Below are 15,248 nucleotides of genomic sequence, written 5' to 3'. Positions count from 1 at the left end.
TAGATATGGCCGTCTTCACGGCTTCTCGTTTAGATGTCAGATAAGGAAAGTGGAGTTTTTTTTTTAAATAGATTTTTTTTTTGGTCATTTATTTGTGGACTGTGATGGTAAAGAAAGCAGCGTCGAATTACTAACACGATAAGTGTGGACCTAGCTTTCACACCGAGCGTCTTTCGGTACGTTCGTATCTTGTTTCAATTGTGGTGTTATCCGGCTCCGCCGCACCCCCCCCCTCCTTCCCTGGCTGCCCTCTTGCCCTCCTCAGACTCTCTACAGGTTTCTTTCATTTATGCCTACCTTTGTGTCTACTAGACGTCTGTCCGGCCACGAATAATGACCAAAGTTCGTGAGTCGGAACCTCTTATCACCACAAGAGTCCGGTACGCTTCGTGCGTGCCCGCGAGTGCATAGATTATATGCGAGGGACTGCGGAGTTGTTTCATCAGGGTGAGGGGATAAAGAAAGGGGGTGAGTGTAGGTTGTTTAGAGATCCAGGTTCAATTTCTGGTCAAGACTTTTTTTGTTGCTGTAGTTGTTCTTTACAAAGCCAAAAAAATATCTTGAAGATATCCATGATAATTGGTCACGACTGACACTAGTTTAGTGTCCACCAGACCGTTTTCTGTAATGTCATGACCACTACGACGTCAAAAGTACATTTTGGATAGACTTTCATGCTTATAACCTTGATTAGGCTAATAATAGAATATACCTTCTCTGTTTGGGATCCCTCAACTCAAGAAAACTGGAACATACACAAAATAGAGCAGTGAGATTCATAACAAATGAATATTCACATTTGACTAGAGTAACACCTTTAGTAAAATTGCAAAATTTAGAAAGCATTCAGGATAGAAGACTCAAAAGTAGAGTAGCAATTATATATAAAACACTGAACCATAATCTTCAAATACAAAAACAAAATCTAATAAAATACTCTGAAAGACACAAAGATAAAGGCGCATTCCTCGTTCCATATGCTAGGACAAATTTGTACAAATACTCCTTCTTCCCTAGTGCTATTAGATTATGGAATGGGCTGCCTGAGCCAGCCAGGAAAACTAATGACTGCAGAATTTAAATCAATTTTTAACATGCATGACTGAATGCATGACTAGATGCACGACGCGTAGGACGTAAGCATATTTTTTTTAAGCAACGTCTGTTTTTTTTTTTTTGTTATAAGATAAGATAAGATAAAATATTGCATATTCAGTGCGCTATGGTCCAATCTCTTTTGTGGACATGTGAAAGGGAGTTAAGGGGTTAATATGGGAGAAGTTTTCAATGCTGGCTTTTAACGCTTAGGAAACTCAACTCAGCTCCTGTCGGGTATCGAACTCGAGTCATTTGATAGGTAGCCAATCAGCCATTAACCTCACACAGATGAATGGGGGAAAAAAAGAAGAATCAAGTATATTTTCCGTTGAAAGGGAAGAATTCCGGAAGTCTGTATCTATAGCTTTGATGTTCTTCTAAGTTATTGTTTTGATAACCAATTCCAAGTTGAACATTAGGTTGCTAAAATAAAAATACATTTGAACATTTTAAAAGGTACCTTGTCATATTTGCCGTTCCGATGAAGAGGAAGAAAAATTTACAATAAGAAATCGTCCTTACAGACAATATCATTATTATTATTATTACTGTATGTTGAAGTTGGTATACGAAAAGTAGAGTAGCCCTTTCAGACCTTGTCATCTATCAAAGCATATTATGTAAAAGGTCAGGTCATCCTCTTATTTGGCCGACGGTTAACGAGGGTGTCATGTGGCCAGCACAAAGACCAAAATCATTTACCATTACCCTACTAGGTTCGGGTACCCATTAAAGTTGGTGGACCAAAAGGCGTCCTAAGAAATCCCGGAAGTTGGGTAGAAGGGTAGAAGAGTTGCAAAAATTGTGGAAAGTTTTTATGGTATTCTGAAGAAACTTTGCCGAGATATAAAAAGTAGGAGAACGGAAAGACTTATAAGGAAAAGAAATCTGACATACCACATTGTGAACAGAAAATGTCTTTAGTTCCCCTGGCAATGAAATCATTAAAAATCTTTGTATGTGAATTTGAGAAGTAATGCTTCAGAAAAACTTTGGGTTTGAGTTTTTTGGGCACGTCGGCACACTTTAGGCCATGTCGTGCCCGTAATCCCTAAAAGGTTACTCTCCCTTCATACCGCAAGAGCTAAATTTTACTAAGTTAAAGTTATAAAAAAACAAAACAAGGTCTCTTCACAGATAAAATAGTAAAGGTGGTGAAAATTTAATAATTTAGTAAAAATCTTGTGTAAATATTATATGTTCACTATTTCACTTTGGAATGAAAGTGTGCTATCGTATTACATTGCTTGCTCTTATGATGTAATGTTATGTGCAAGGCACACTGCTATAACATATTTTCTCTATTTCCATTATTATTATGTTAGAAAAGAACGAGTATTCATTCTCTGGCGCTGCTAGGGTCGAGTTTCGTTAAAGAGAAACAAAATTCATCGTAGTCCCTTTATCAGTTTCTACAGAGGAATTTTCTGGTGATGTGGCAGGTCTGCAGCAGTACCGCCTCTCTGACAAGTAACGAGAGTACTATTACTATTATTATTATGATAACTGGTTGTCATAGAAAAAGAGTATAGTTGCCCTGGAATCTATTCTTTTCTTGGGGGAACATTTGAATTGTTTTTGACTGGTATATCCCTCATCGTAGAACAGAGTAAGCGGTCCCCTTTCAGAACAGAGGCTCATGGAATTATCATTTTGGGTTTGCCTCAAGTCCCTCTAACTTCTAACCAATATGATACATACATGTATTAAACATAATTGAAAAGCAGCACCAGGGACCAAGTTTTTAAGAGAAAAAGTAGTGAATTAAATGCTATGAAAAAAAGGGACTGCGCCGACCGAGGCTCGAACCAGTGATCCCGGAAACGGCAACACCGCCTAGTGATAACGCACTAAGCGAACTTATTAGAACAATTAGATATTTTCGGCTTATGTAAAGCAAATTAAAAGTGATAGTTTAGTTATAAGCATATCAAAACATGGGCACGGTCATTATAATTTCTCTTGCTTGATCTATTTATTGTCTGTGTGTTGTCTGTCTGTCTCACGCCATCACTCTTCCTATTTCTCCTTAACTCTTGCTCTCTCTTAGACTGCGTCCTCTCTCTCTCTCTCTCTCTCTTTCACTTTCTTTTCTATAACATCACTCGCCCTCTCGTTCATTCCTTCTCTCTGTCTCCCTCTCGCCCTTTGAAATTTGAGCAAATCTTACTGCTGGGGCGTTAGGTGCCAATGTCCACCTGTGACCAAAAAAAATAAAAAAATCCTGTCACGGTCAACCTTGGAAGGACACGATAATTGGCTGTCCTCTGCACGTGTTACTACCACAAACAGTTCTTATTAGCGACCAAGAAGAAAAAGTGTGGACCGAAAAAAAAAAAAAGAGAAAACCAGTGAGGCGTTAAGGCAAATCACCTCCTATTGACATACGCTCCCCCGGCGCCCAGTCCGCACCTCGCCCCATCTCTCAGCTGATGGGCAAACATTGAGATGTCAAGCGACCAGAGTGACAGTATCAGTTGATTGAAAGAACATGCTCTTCGTAAGATCTATCTGAAGGAAACGTCCTGTAGAGAGAAGATGTGCCGGCGATGTCACTGACATAAATCTTTATGTTTGGGAGTAACTCTGACCCATTACGTCAGAGAAAAGTTTTTCTGATGATGTCATTCTACTAACGCCTAAAAAAAAAACATTTTTATTACAATTAAGACCAAAAAAAAAAAAACTTTTGCATAGCGGGGACCACTCTGGACCAAAGAAAAGAGGGACGCTCGGGCCATGAGACCTTCATCTGCTACAATTAAACAGAAAACAAAGACAGCAGGGTTTCCTATATGGATGTAAATGCACGTTTTGAGACGTGGCGTTGATGTGTGACGTGTATTACTATTACAGACATGAGGGACTGGTCACTACTACTGTGACGCGAATGCGTAGAATGCTGGGTTCGTGCTTGACATGTGACAAACATAGACACTACAGCTTGACTTAAGTCCGTTTCAGCAGACAAAATATAAAGTTTATTTGATAACAATAATAGGAATACTGCACTCCTTGTCAGTTACACAAGTATACAAGAAATAATCCTATCCGCATAACAGAGGTATCAAATACATGTCATAGCGACTTCTAAGATTCTGCTCAATTTGTATAGATATTTGACATTAATTTTAATTGTATTTATAAAAGACAAATTCTTTTTTGTTTCTGATTTGGTAAAGTTCCTTGCAACCTTTTTGGACTTCTATAATAACAGTGACCCAATTCATTCTCGCTATATGGGGACACCGCAGTAATTTTTGGTTTCAGACTGATGACTGATTTGAAGTAGCAGTTCTCATCCGTATGGTGGCCCTTAACATTACAATATCTAGGGGCGGGATGCTGGACATTTTCTGATACATTTTATAGAAATTTTGCAAATTATATTTCGAATTAATGGTCCAATATTATTGGTTAAAAAGGATGCGGAATCAAGCCGTTTGGAATCTACTGAATAAAAAAAAAGCATCATTTCACATATCATCCTCTTTTAAGTTTCAGTTTTTTGTTCTATTGTAATCATCTTTTAAAGAAGGTTGATCGCTTGTTCGTTTCTTTAGAGTCATTGCGCACACATAGTAAAAAAAAAAAAAAGTAAAATTTCCTCTTTCAGACCTTGCGATCTATGGGGCAGATGATGTTAAGGTCATCTGTTGATTTTTTTTGGTTCAGCGGTTAACGAGCAGGGTGTTATGTGGCAAGCACAACGACCAACCACCTTTACTTTCCCCAACTAAAGAGGGCGCGGAGGTTGAATGGTTAAGCGCATGGCTTCCGAACCTGAGGTCCTGGGTTCGAATCTCGGAGAAGACAGGGATTTTGAATTTCGGGATTTTAAGCGCGCCCTTGAGTTCATCCAACTCTAATGGGTACCTGACTTTAGTTGGGGAAAGTAAAGGCGCATACGTAAGCTTATCAAAATGTGTTAGAATTTGAGCAGTAATAATATAAAGGCATTTTTTGTTTCATCTCTTGAGTTATTCTTTTATACGTTGATAAAGAAAAGTCAGTTTTCACGTATCCACGTGTTAATTTAGTCATACATGTTTATTAAAAGAAATTTCTATAAATCAAATAAGAACATAAAACTAAAATGTTATTTAACCTTGGTTAGGCCAATAATAGAATATGCATCCTCCGTTTGGGACCCTCAACTCAAGATAACTTAACCAGAGTAACACCTTTAGTAAAATCACTAAATTTAGAAAGCCTTCAGGACAGAAAATTGAAAAGTAAAGTAGCAATTATACATAAAACACTGAACCATAATCTTCGAATACAAAAACAAAATTTAATAAAATACTCTGAAAGACACAAAGATAAATGGACATTCTTCGTCCCATATGCTAGGAAAATTTGTACACATACTCCTTCTTCCCTAGTGCTATTAGAGCATGGAATGGGTTGCCTGAGCTAGCCAGGAAAACCAGTGAGTTGGCAGAATTTAAGTCATTGGTTAATATGCATGACGCGTAGGACGTAATCGTCTTCTTTTTTGAAGTAACGTCTGTATTATATAAGATAAGATAAGATATTAGAGAGTTCAACTTTACTAAGTCATTCATTTTCCTGCCTAATCCTTGTAACTCAATGCATGAGCTAATGACAACAGAAATTAAAGAGTACTTATAGGAATAGGTCCCAAAAGAAACGTGCATTTATCTTAGTGTTTAGAAAAAAAAATATGTAGTATTAAATTATAAGGCTTGTTTTCGAGTCCGAAGATTAGTGAGGTATGCAGTATTTCTCATGGCTGCGCAGCCCCAGCTGTGACCTACATATTTAGCCACACCTTGGGAAATGATATGTATGTATTTAACCTTGAGTTCAAAGAAAATAAAAACAGATTATAACATTAACAGAGGTTCTAAGATTACAGCCTTAAAGATATTTTGATTTGTAAAAATCACTTAACTCTTTCGGAATCACAATTCAAGCAATGTTAAAGCTGTACTGCCCATGTAACTCAGTAGTTAAAGGGTTAAATTAGAGATAAACTATTTTTAAATGTCCTCCTCAAGTGTAGTGTCTAACACCATGTTTAAACTCGGTTATCTCCCCTTGTTTTCCTATAATTTGAAGATAGCCATGGAAACATCTAATTATATCCTGTGTGGGGCGAATATATAAAACTATATAAGATGGTACTTTAATCAAAGACGAAATTTAAACCAATTCATTTTTTCCCCCTTCGTGTGTATTGAATAGCAGTAAATTGGTTTCAGAAATTTTACCCATGGGATAAGACATAGAGCCTCAGAAAACCGCAAAGGATGGATCATTTGCGGGAAATTCCGATAAATGGAAGGTTTACACAGGTTTACTTTTAAGAAGGTGGGATTAAGAAATAGAATGGTAGGGAACGTTTTCGCGCTACGCCCTGCGAGGTAGACAATAGTTTTGCAACGCCTCGTTGGTAAGCCCGTCTTTACAGCGTAGATTTAGAGTTTAAGACCAAGGAATGAGAAAAAAAAATATTGGACTATGAGGTCAAATTTTCGACCATCCTGTACCAGTGGCGTAGCTAGTGCTATGGGGGCCTTGACCTCTTTAGGGCCCTTGCATTTTCATATTCAACATCATGACGTGAGATAATTGGGTAATATTTAATGTAAAAACACATTTCGGACACTAATTTGGGGGATCTCCTCGAGTGGTGGCCTAAAAAAAATTCTTTCTGTAAAGTAAGTACTAAAAATATCATAAAAATATACACATTTTTTATTTTTTTTTATTACATACATTTTACAAAACAAATTTATATATATATATATATATATATATATATATATATATATATATATATATATATCATGGGCGTAGCCAGGACTTTTTTTCGGGGAGGGTTTTGGGGTGGGATCCCCCCCCCGACCTACCCCCCCCCCCCCCCCCGCGGAAAATTTATATATATATATATGTGTGTGTGTGTTTGTGTGTGTGTACATAATTAATCTTTATTACATTCTGACCTTTTCGGAAGACGTTTATTGTTTATTGTAGACTCCCCGCCCTTGCTAGCAAGGGGGTCTGGGGGACTTCGCAGCGCTCCCCCAGCGCTTTGCCCCGCCGCCGAGCACTATTTCTGGTATTGAAAGCCAACAAAATGCATATTCTGAGGTATCTACAGTGCATTATCTTGCTATTAAAAAGTTTTATTTCAAAAACCTAATGTGCTATTCTTACTGACTTAGACCCTCTCGCGCCGTTCGGCTCATTTTTCGGCAAGCTGTTTCCGCAACTCTTATTTTGCGTAATTCATTTTGTCGGAAAACATGTCCCGCAAAACCTCATGCGACGCTCTGTCACAACCTTACTAAGGATTCGACTCCCAGTTCGGCATATGATTTCTTTGATTTAGACCCGATCTCTATGACTGACTCCTAAAATCTGTCTTAGCCATCTTTGTTGAGACACATTTAATGATTTTTAATTTCGGCAGAAGACTATTCACTCTTAATTAATGGAGCCCAAGCCACTGGTAGAAATTTGTAACCTTTCTTGACTACGCTCTTGGAATCACATGCCTGTATTTCGCTTTAGATTTTATATCGAAAAGGAAAGTTTTTTCGTCAAATCATCTGTTGAGGGGTTTTAAACTGTTTTTTTTTTTGTTTTGTTTTTAATTCAAAACCCCATTTAGCTACGATCATAGAATTTGGTGACTGTAGTTTGCTTTAAAATAATATTGAAGAGAGAGGTTTTTAACTCTAAACGCTCTGTAGGGGAATTTTAAACTCAAAACCATCTGGAGGGGTTTTAAACTTTAAAGAAAAAGCCATCTGGAGGAGGGGGATTTAAACTCAAAACCCCTTTAGCTACGCTCATAGATTTTATAGTGGGTAATTTGCTTTTTTTTTATATTGAAGAGGTACTTTTTAGCTTCAAACCCCAACTGGAAGGGGGAGGGGGGTTAAACTCAAAACCCCTTTGGCTACGCTCATAGAATTTTTAGTGTGTAATTTGCTTTTTTTATATTGAAGATGTGGTTATCGTAAATTTTGGATGGGGTTTTACAATCAAAATCTTCCTCAACTGTGCTGTTGGAATTTGGGGATAGTTGTTTGCATTTTTTTTTTGTTTTATAGAAGAGGGGGATTTAACTGCAAAAACCTCTGGTAGGGGGTTTAAAATTCAAAACCCCCTGTAGGGGGTTTTAAACTCAAAGCCCCCTGGTAGAGGGATTTGTATCTCAAAACCCCCTGATAGTGGTTTTTAAAATCTCAAAACCCCCTGGTAAGGGGATTTAAACTCAAAACCCCCTGGTAGAGGGTTTTTAACTCAAAACTGCCTCGGCTGTGCTGTGGTAAGTGATGATTTAGTATTAAAATCTCACTTAAAATAAACAAAATGAAAGCAAAAATCAGTCACTTAATTCCGTCCCCAAGAACCCCAAGAACCCCCCCTGGCTACGCCCATGATATATATATATATATATATATATATATATATATATATATATATATATATATATATATATATATATTTATTTATTTATTTATTTGAAATACAAATTAAAATAGTTTAAACCGTTACATTTCAATGACAAACCCGTATTACATTAAATATCTTCTTTATATAGTTTTAATTGACAACATATACTTAAGATCACGGGAACAATAATAAAACATTTTTAGTAAACTTTTAGAAGGGCTACCTGTCCTGGTACCATAGAAACCCAAACTGTAATAACGTATCTTAATACAAAATATAGACAAAAAATAAATAAAATAGACAATATTTAAACAACATATTGGAAAGAGATTTGATCTTTTTTTTCTCTATATGTCTTTCTTACATTTGTAGTTAATAAAAGAAGGAATTGTGTAGACTTGCAAACAATTAGCTCTATCCAAGTTTAAACCAATTTTAGATAGACTTATGTTAGATATCTATGTAAGTGCAGCAAGAATCCATCCACATCCACTAAGTTGCGCAGTAAGATGCTTAAAGTAACTCAAGGCAAGGTATAGTAATTAATGAATAATATCAGAATTCGAAGATGTATTTTTTTTAAAGCAGATAGCATCTTAGCTTGTAAGTCTATAATTAGATTTACGATTATAAACCTCAATAAAATTGAAGCAACTTTATATCTACTGTAATACGGCTGACAACTTTGTTGCCTCTAGACTCTAGACTAAAGTCCAATTTACATTTATTTTTTATTTTTTTTTTTTTAACTTTAAAACATTATAACGGCCAAACTAAAGTTTTCCCCGCGTTGCCAACGAGCTAGTCATTCTTTTCTCAGCAATATACACCAACTGTAAAATCTCATAGGAAAATCGTTAAAATTAGAGCCATTTTTTGAGATCAGCTGTCCAGGTTCTTGGATTCAGGTTTCTGCTGGTTCCACGAAGATCTGACTTGAATAGAGGAGAGGTGTTATAAATAATATATAATATAAAACAGACTGAAAGAAAAAAAACAACTGTTTGGGCCACGATGGCATCGTTAGCTATTTATAGAAAAGAAAACACAAAAAAACTTTGTTTCTATGTTGTAATTTTGTTCATATTACTCTGTATGACTATCACGAGTACACCTCCTACTCCGCCTTCCTTTTTTCTTTTTGAGTAGTGGGGCACACCAAAGTTTGTTTTTTTTTTTAACGCCTTTGCTTTTCGACAACAGCAATGCCAAAAAATATCCCGCCAATGACTTAGTCACACAGAAATCTTAGGTTTCGTTCATTATGTTCACCCGCCAGGTCAGGATAGATGAGGCTACCTTTAGAGGCATTGTGTTCACCCACCAGGTCAGGATAGATGAGGCTACCTTTAGAGGCATTGTGTTCACCCACCAGGTCAGGATAGATGAGGCTACCTTTAGAGGCATTGTGTTCAGGGTCCCAACTCTCACGACCAAAACAAAACTAAACAAGGCAACAACAAACAGTGGAAGGATATTAGGGGAGGTGGGGTGGGGGGATGTTAGAGGAATCCACCGCCCTTCTCCTCTTTCGCCCACTGACTTGACGGACGTCTGCGAAATGCTACCACCCGCTTCTCGCCACTTTTCTCATAAAAAAAAAAGTGTATATCACTGGCCTGTATCAAAACACCCGATCTAACGTATCAGGTGAGCCAATTATAGACCAAAAGTACTTGGCCATATCGTTTCAGCCCGGTTTGGAAAGGAGGGGAGATAATTATAGCCAGGGTGGGATATAGTTGCTAGCTTGGAGTTAACGTTCGTTAATTTTATAATTACACGTGTGAAACGTAACGCAAAGACCTGTGGATTTAAATATAGGATGAGTTTCTGGTCCTGGTGGGACTAGTGAAGCCAAGATAGACGGTAATAGAGATATAAATATCATACATCATGCGCCTGGCGTGAATGGTCAAAAGAGGAGAGAGAGAGAGAGGAGAGAGAGAGAAGGATGGAGAAAGAGGGCGAGAGGAGATGGAGAAAAGAGGTAGAGGGAGGTAGACACTATCGACGTGTCAGTTGCCTACGAAATGAGCAGCTCCATTTGGGGAAGGGGGGATGATGTTCATTTATTGCTGTCAACTAGTGTCAACTATGGGGTTTGTGCAGACAGCCCAATGTGAACATTCACATTCATTGTTACCGATACAGTAGGATAAATAATTGTATACAGAGATGAGCTCAGACTCCCAGCATTCATCGGGATCTGAACGCGAGACCATCACGAGTTAAAGTGATTCTTTATCCTAAATAGGTGTTATTAGTCTCACCATCTCTCTCTCTCTAATTCTATCTCACATATTGTTTTCTTCACACTTCACACTCTCCAACTTACTCTCACTCTTTCACACTTAGTATCAATTTCTGTCATTATGTCTCTCATTACCTCTCATTCTCTTTCTCTCGTTCACTGTCAAATCTCTTTCTCTCTCTTTCCTTCTCTTTCTCTCTTTCTCTCTCTTTCTTTCTTTCTATTTATCTCTCTGTTACTTTCTCTCTCTCTCTTTATCTCAGTCATTATCATTTTCTCTTTTCTCTTTCACATTTTCTCTCTATAATTCTCTCACTTATTCTATTAATCTCAATTTCATTCATTATTCAAAATTTTCTTTTTTTTTTTTTAAAGTTAGGGGCATGTTTTCAATTTGATCATTATTACGTTAGAAATTTAACTATATGTTATTTCATTTATAAGTAGGCCTAAAGTAAACATTCTCCTTTCAGATCTTTAGGGATGATGATGTAACGGTTAACTGTTTTTTTTTATGGCCCACGGTTAACGAGAGAGTCAAGTGGCCAGCACAACGACCAACCTCTTATATTTTTTTTGCCCACGGTTAACGAGAGAGTCAAGTGGCCAGCACAACGACCAACCTCTTATATTTTTTTTGCCCACGGTTAACGAGAGAGTCAAGTGGCCAGCACAACGACCAACCTCTTATATTTTTTTTGCCCACGGTTAACGAGAGAGTCAAGTGGCCAGCACAACGACCAACCTCTTATATTTTTTTTGGCCCACGGTTAACGAGAGAGTCAAGTGGCCAGCACAACGACCAACCTCTTATATTTTTTTTGGCCCACGGTTAACGAGAGAGTCAAGTGGCCAGCACAACGACCAACCTCTTATATTTTTTTTGCCCACGGTTAACGAGAGAGTCAAGTGGCCAGCACAACGACCAACCTCTTATATTTTTTTTGCCCACGGTTAACGAGAGAGTCAAGTGGCCAGCACAACGACCAACCTCTTATATTTTTTTTGCCCACGGTTAACGAGAGAGTCAAGTGGCCAGCACAACGACCAACCCCTTTAATTTTTTTGGCCCACGGTTAACGAGAGAGTCAAGTGGCCAGCACAACGACCAACCTCTTATATTTTTTTTGCCCACGGTTAACGAGAGAGTCAAGTGGCCAGCACAACGACCAACCCCTTTAATTTTTTTGGCCCACGGTTAACGAGAGAGTCAAGTGGCCAGCACAACGACCAACCTCTTTAATTTTTTTGGCCCACGGTTAACGAGAGAGTCAAGTGGCCAGCACAACGACCAACCCCTTTAATTTTTTTGGCCCACGGTTAACGAGAGAGTCAAGTGGCCAGCACAACGACCAACCTCTTATATTTTTTTTGCCCACGGTTAACGAGAGAGTCAAGTGGCCAGCACAACGACCAACCTCTTATATTTTTTTTGCCCACGGTTAACGAGAGAGTCAAGTGGCCAGCACAACGACCAACCCCTTTAATTTTTTTGGCCCACGGTTAACGAGAGAGTCAAGTGGCCAGCACAACGACCAACCTCTTATATTTTTTTTGCCCACGGTTAACGAGAGAGTCAAGTGGCCAGCACAACGACCAACCTCTTATATTTTTTTTGCCCACGGTTAACGAGAGAGTCAAGTGGCCAGCACAACGACCAACCCCTTTAATTTTTTTGGCCCACGGTTAACGAGAGAGTCAAGTGGCCAGCACAACGACCAACCTCTTTAATTTTTTTGGCCCACGGTTAACGAGAGAGTCAAGTGGCCAGCACAACGACCAACCCCTTCAATTTTTTTGGACCACGGTTAACGAGAGAGTCAAGTGGCTAGCACAACGACCAACCGCCTTTATTTTTCCCCAACTAACGTCAGGTATCCATTAGAGCTGGATGTACTCAGAGGTGCCCAAAGATCCCGAAGTTAAAAATCCAAGTCTTTACCAGGGTTCGAATCCACTCAGCCACATCAGATTTTTTAAAAAATTAACCTAACCTCCTGATGAGTCGTTGGATGTCCTGAATGTTTCAGACAAACTGTTTCATGCTTGTATCACGCTGGAATAGCAAGCTCTGATTTTCTTTTTTTTTTTTTCAATTTAACGGAGCAATAGTAGACAGTGAATATTTAAATTGAAAATACTCTTCAGAAATTTGTAAATTTAATTTACGTAAACGATAGCAGATATGGCGCCCTTCATCATCACTAGGAACTAGACACCTTACGTACTCGTCATCACCGCAGCTTAAACAGCTACAACATATAACCTTCGAAATTATTAAAACAAATTTAAATCACTACTGACCTACGACACTACTTTTCAATGTAGACAAGAAACGTTACAAACTTGGCGCCAAAACAATGGGCAATTTGAAAAGTAGAGTTCTTTCCCTTGATTCTAAAAATAAAACGTATAAACCTATGAGTAAGAGTTAAAGCACGCGCCGGAGGGAGGGGGGAGGCGCAACACAAAAGCGGAAATGGAACCAAAGTAAACTTTTAAAAAACACATCAATGAGATAAAGAAAAGATTTATACTTAAGGTCAAGTTTTGAAAGAAAATAAAAGAGTTGGGGGAGGGGCTGGTAGAAAATGCCTGAACATTACCGCCGTCTGATGGTCAAAGCGAGCGGTCAGTTCCAAGGAGTCGCTAAAGCTAAGCTCGCGAAAATCTCTTTTCAAGACTATAATTGCACTGTCAACATGTCAGAGGTCTCTTCATGTTTCGGCATGCTGCCCAACGGGAGATTTACCACGGCAGCTATGCAGCGTCCAGCGTCAGCAGTGGTCATTTTCAATGGACTTCCTGGTGTGAGTCCCGAGTTTGGTCAAAGTTTAGACTTAACGTCTAGACGTCATAGGCCAGGCTCGTCTGACCGCCACGAGACTGGTGTGGAATCTAGTAAGTGTGATTTTGGGGGAGGGGGGAAGTTGTAAACGTGGAGGGAGGAGCAGATACGGTTGGTTCAATATAATGAACTGAACAAAAAAAAATAACAGGGAGAGGGGAGTAGGGTTAGGGTTAAAAAAATGTTTTCTTTTCAAAGTCAAGCAACACAAAGAAACATCGAGGTTTGTGTTTTTTTTAAACCTGACTTCAAGAGGTTCAAACCTGACTCCAAGAGGTTCAAACCTGACTTCAAGAGGTTCAAACCTAGGCCAACCAGAAGACGTAACTGGCAACTCTGACAGAGACATGATTTGCTTAGATGGGTCTCTGTTGCTACTGGTTCTACTGGAAAAACTAAATTAGAACTATACTACAAATTTCATAAAAGTAATAAACAAACAAACAAAAAATCAACCAGAATTATAGAATTATAGAGGAATAACAAACACAGAACTATTCTAGAATTATAACCGAAGTTTGACCCTTTTACCACCAGAAACCCAGCATAACCAACACTGTGTAAGGCAGTGTGGAACAGCTGAAAACGAAAACAGCAAGCCATTTTGGCAAATACTGCTAAAGAGTTTACATAACTCTCAGCAAGAAAAATCTGGCTAGAAGAAGAAAACCTCAATGAAGACTTTAACTAGGACTATGTTAGAACTATTTTACAACAATAGTGTATAACTAATTGTACATATTGAAAGGACATCGACATATCTGTAACATATCTCACAAAAGGAGTTTCCTATTTTCACAGGCTCAATTTATTATAGACAAAACAGTGTACACTGTTTTCATACAGGCGGTGAGAGGGAGCTCTTGTTCTAGAGTTCCAAGAGCCGAAGGCTCAACTCTACCTGACAGTTTAAGAAGAAGGAGGAGAAGAATTGGCGTGGTCAGTTTGTATAGACAATGGCGTAGCTAAGGATTTGGGGTCCCGGAGGGGGGGAGGCTTGACCTTGTTAGGGGCCCCTGCATTTTTGACATTCGACATTATGACATGAGATGATAAAAAAAAAAAGTAAAGTTCCCCTTTCAAACCTTGTGTTCTATAAGGGCAGATGATGTAAAGATCATCTGTTTCTGCGGCCTACGATTAACGAGGGTGTCATGTGGCCAGCACAACGACCAACCGCCTTTACTTTTACCCAACTAATGTCAGGTACACATTAGAGCTGAATGGACTCAGAGGCATGAGATGAAAGCGTAATATTTAATGTAAAAACAAATTTCGGAATACTCATTTTGGGGGCCCCCTAAGGGGTTTTTCAAATTGGGACCCCCCCTTCCTAGCTACGCCATTGTATATAGACTTTAATATATTGTACATAGAATAAAAAGTCTCGTTCGATCTAGAAGACATTCTTTCTTCTTCATCTCCTGTTTCCCTTTCCTTAAAGCATTTCTCCCCCTTTTACTTTTCTCTCTGTCGTCTGCCTAATCCCCATTGTTTGAATTGTTTGGCGCCAAATCCATTGAGGAAATACATTGATTACAGAACGAAGCCAGACGTAATTTATTTTCGCAAATATTAACTCAAGTCTAGCAGACGAGAGACACCGGCACCTCA

The sequence above is a fragment of the Biomphalaria glabrata genome, chromosome 13 (genome assembly GCF_947242115.1).
Source record: "Biomphalaria glabrata chromosome 13, xgBioGlab47.1, whole genome shotgun sequence".
Classification (NCBI taxonomy): domain Eukaryota; kingdom Metazoa; phylum Mollusca; class Gastropoda; family Planorbidae; genus Biomphalaria; species Biomphalaria glabrata.
Note: the sequence above shows the minus strand (reverse complement) of the source record.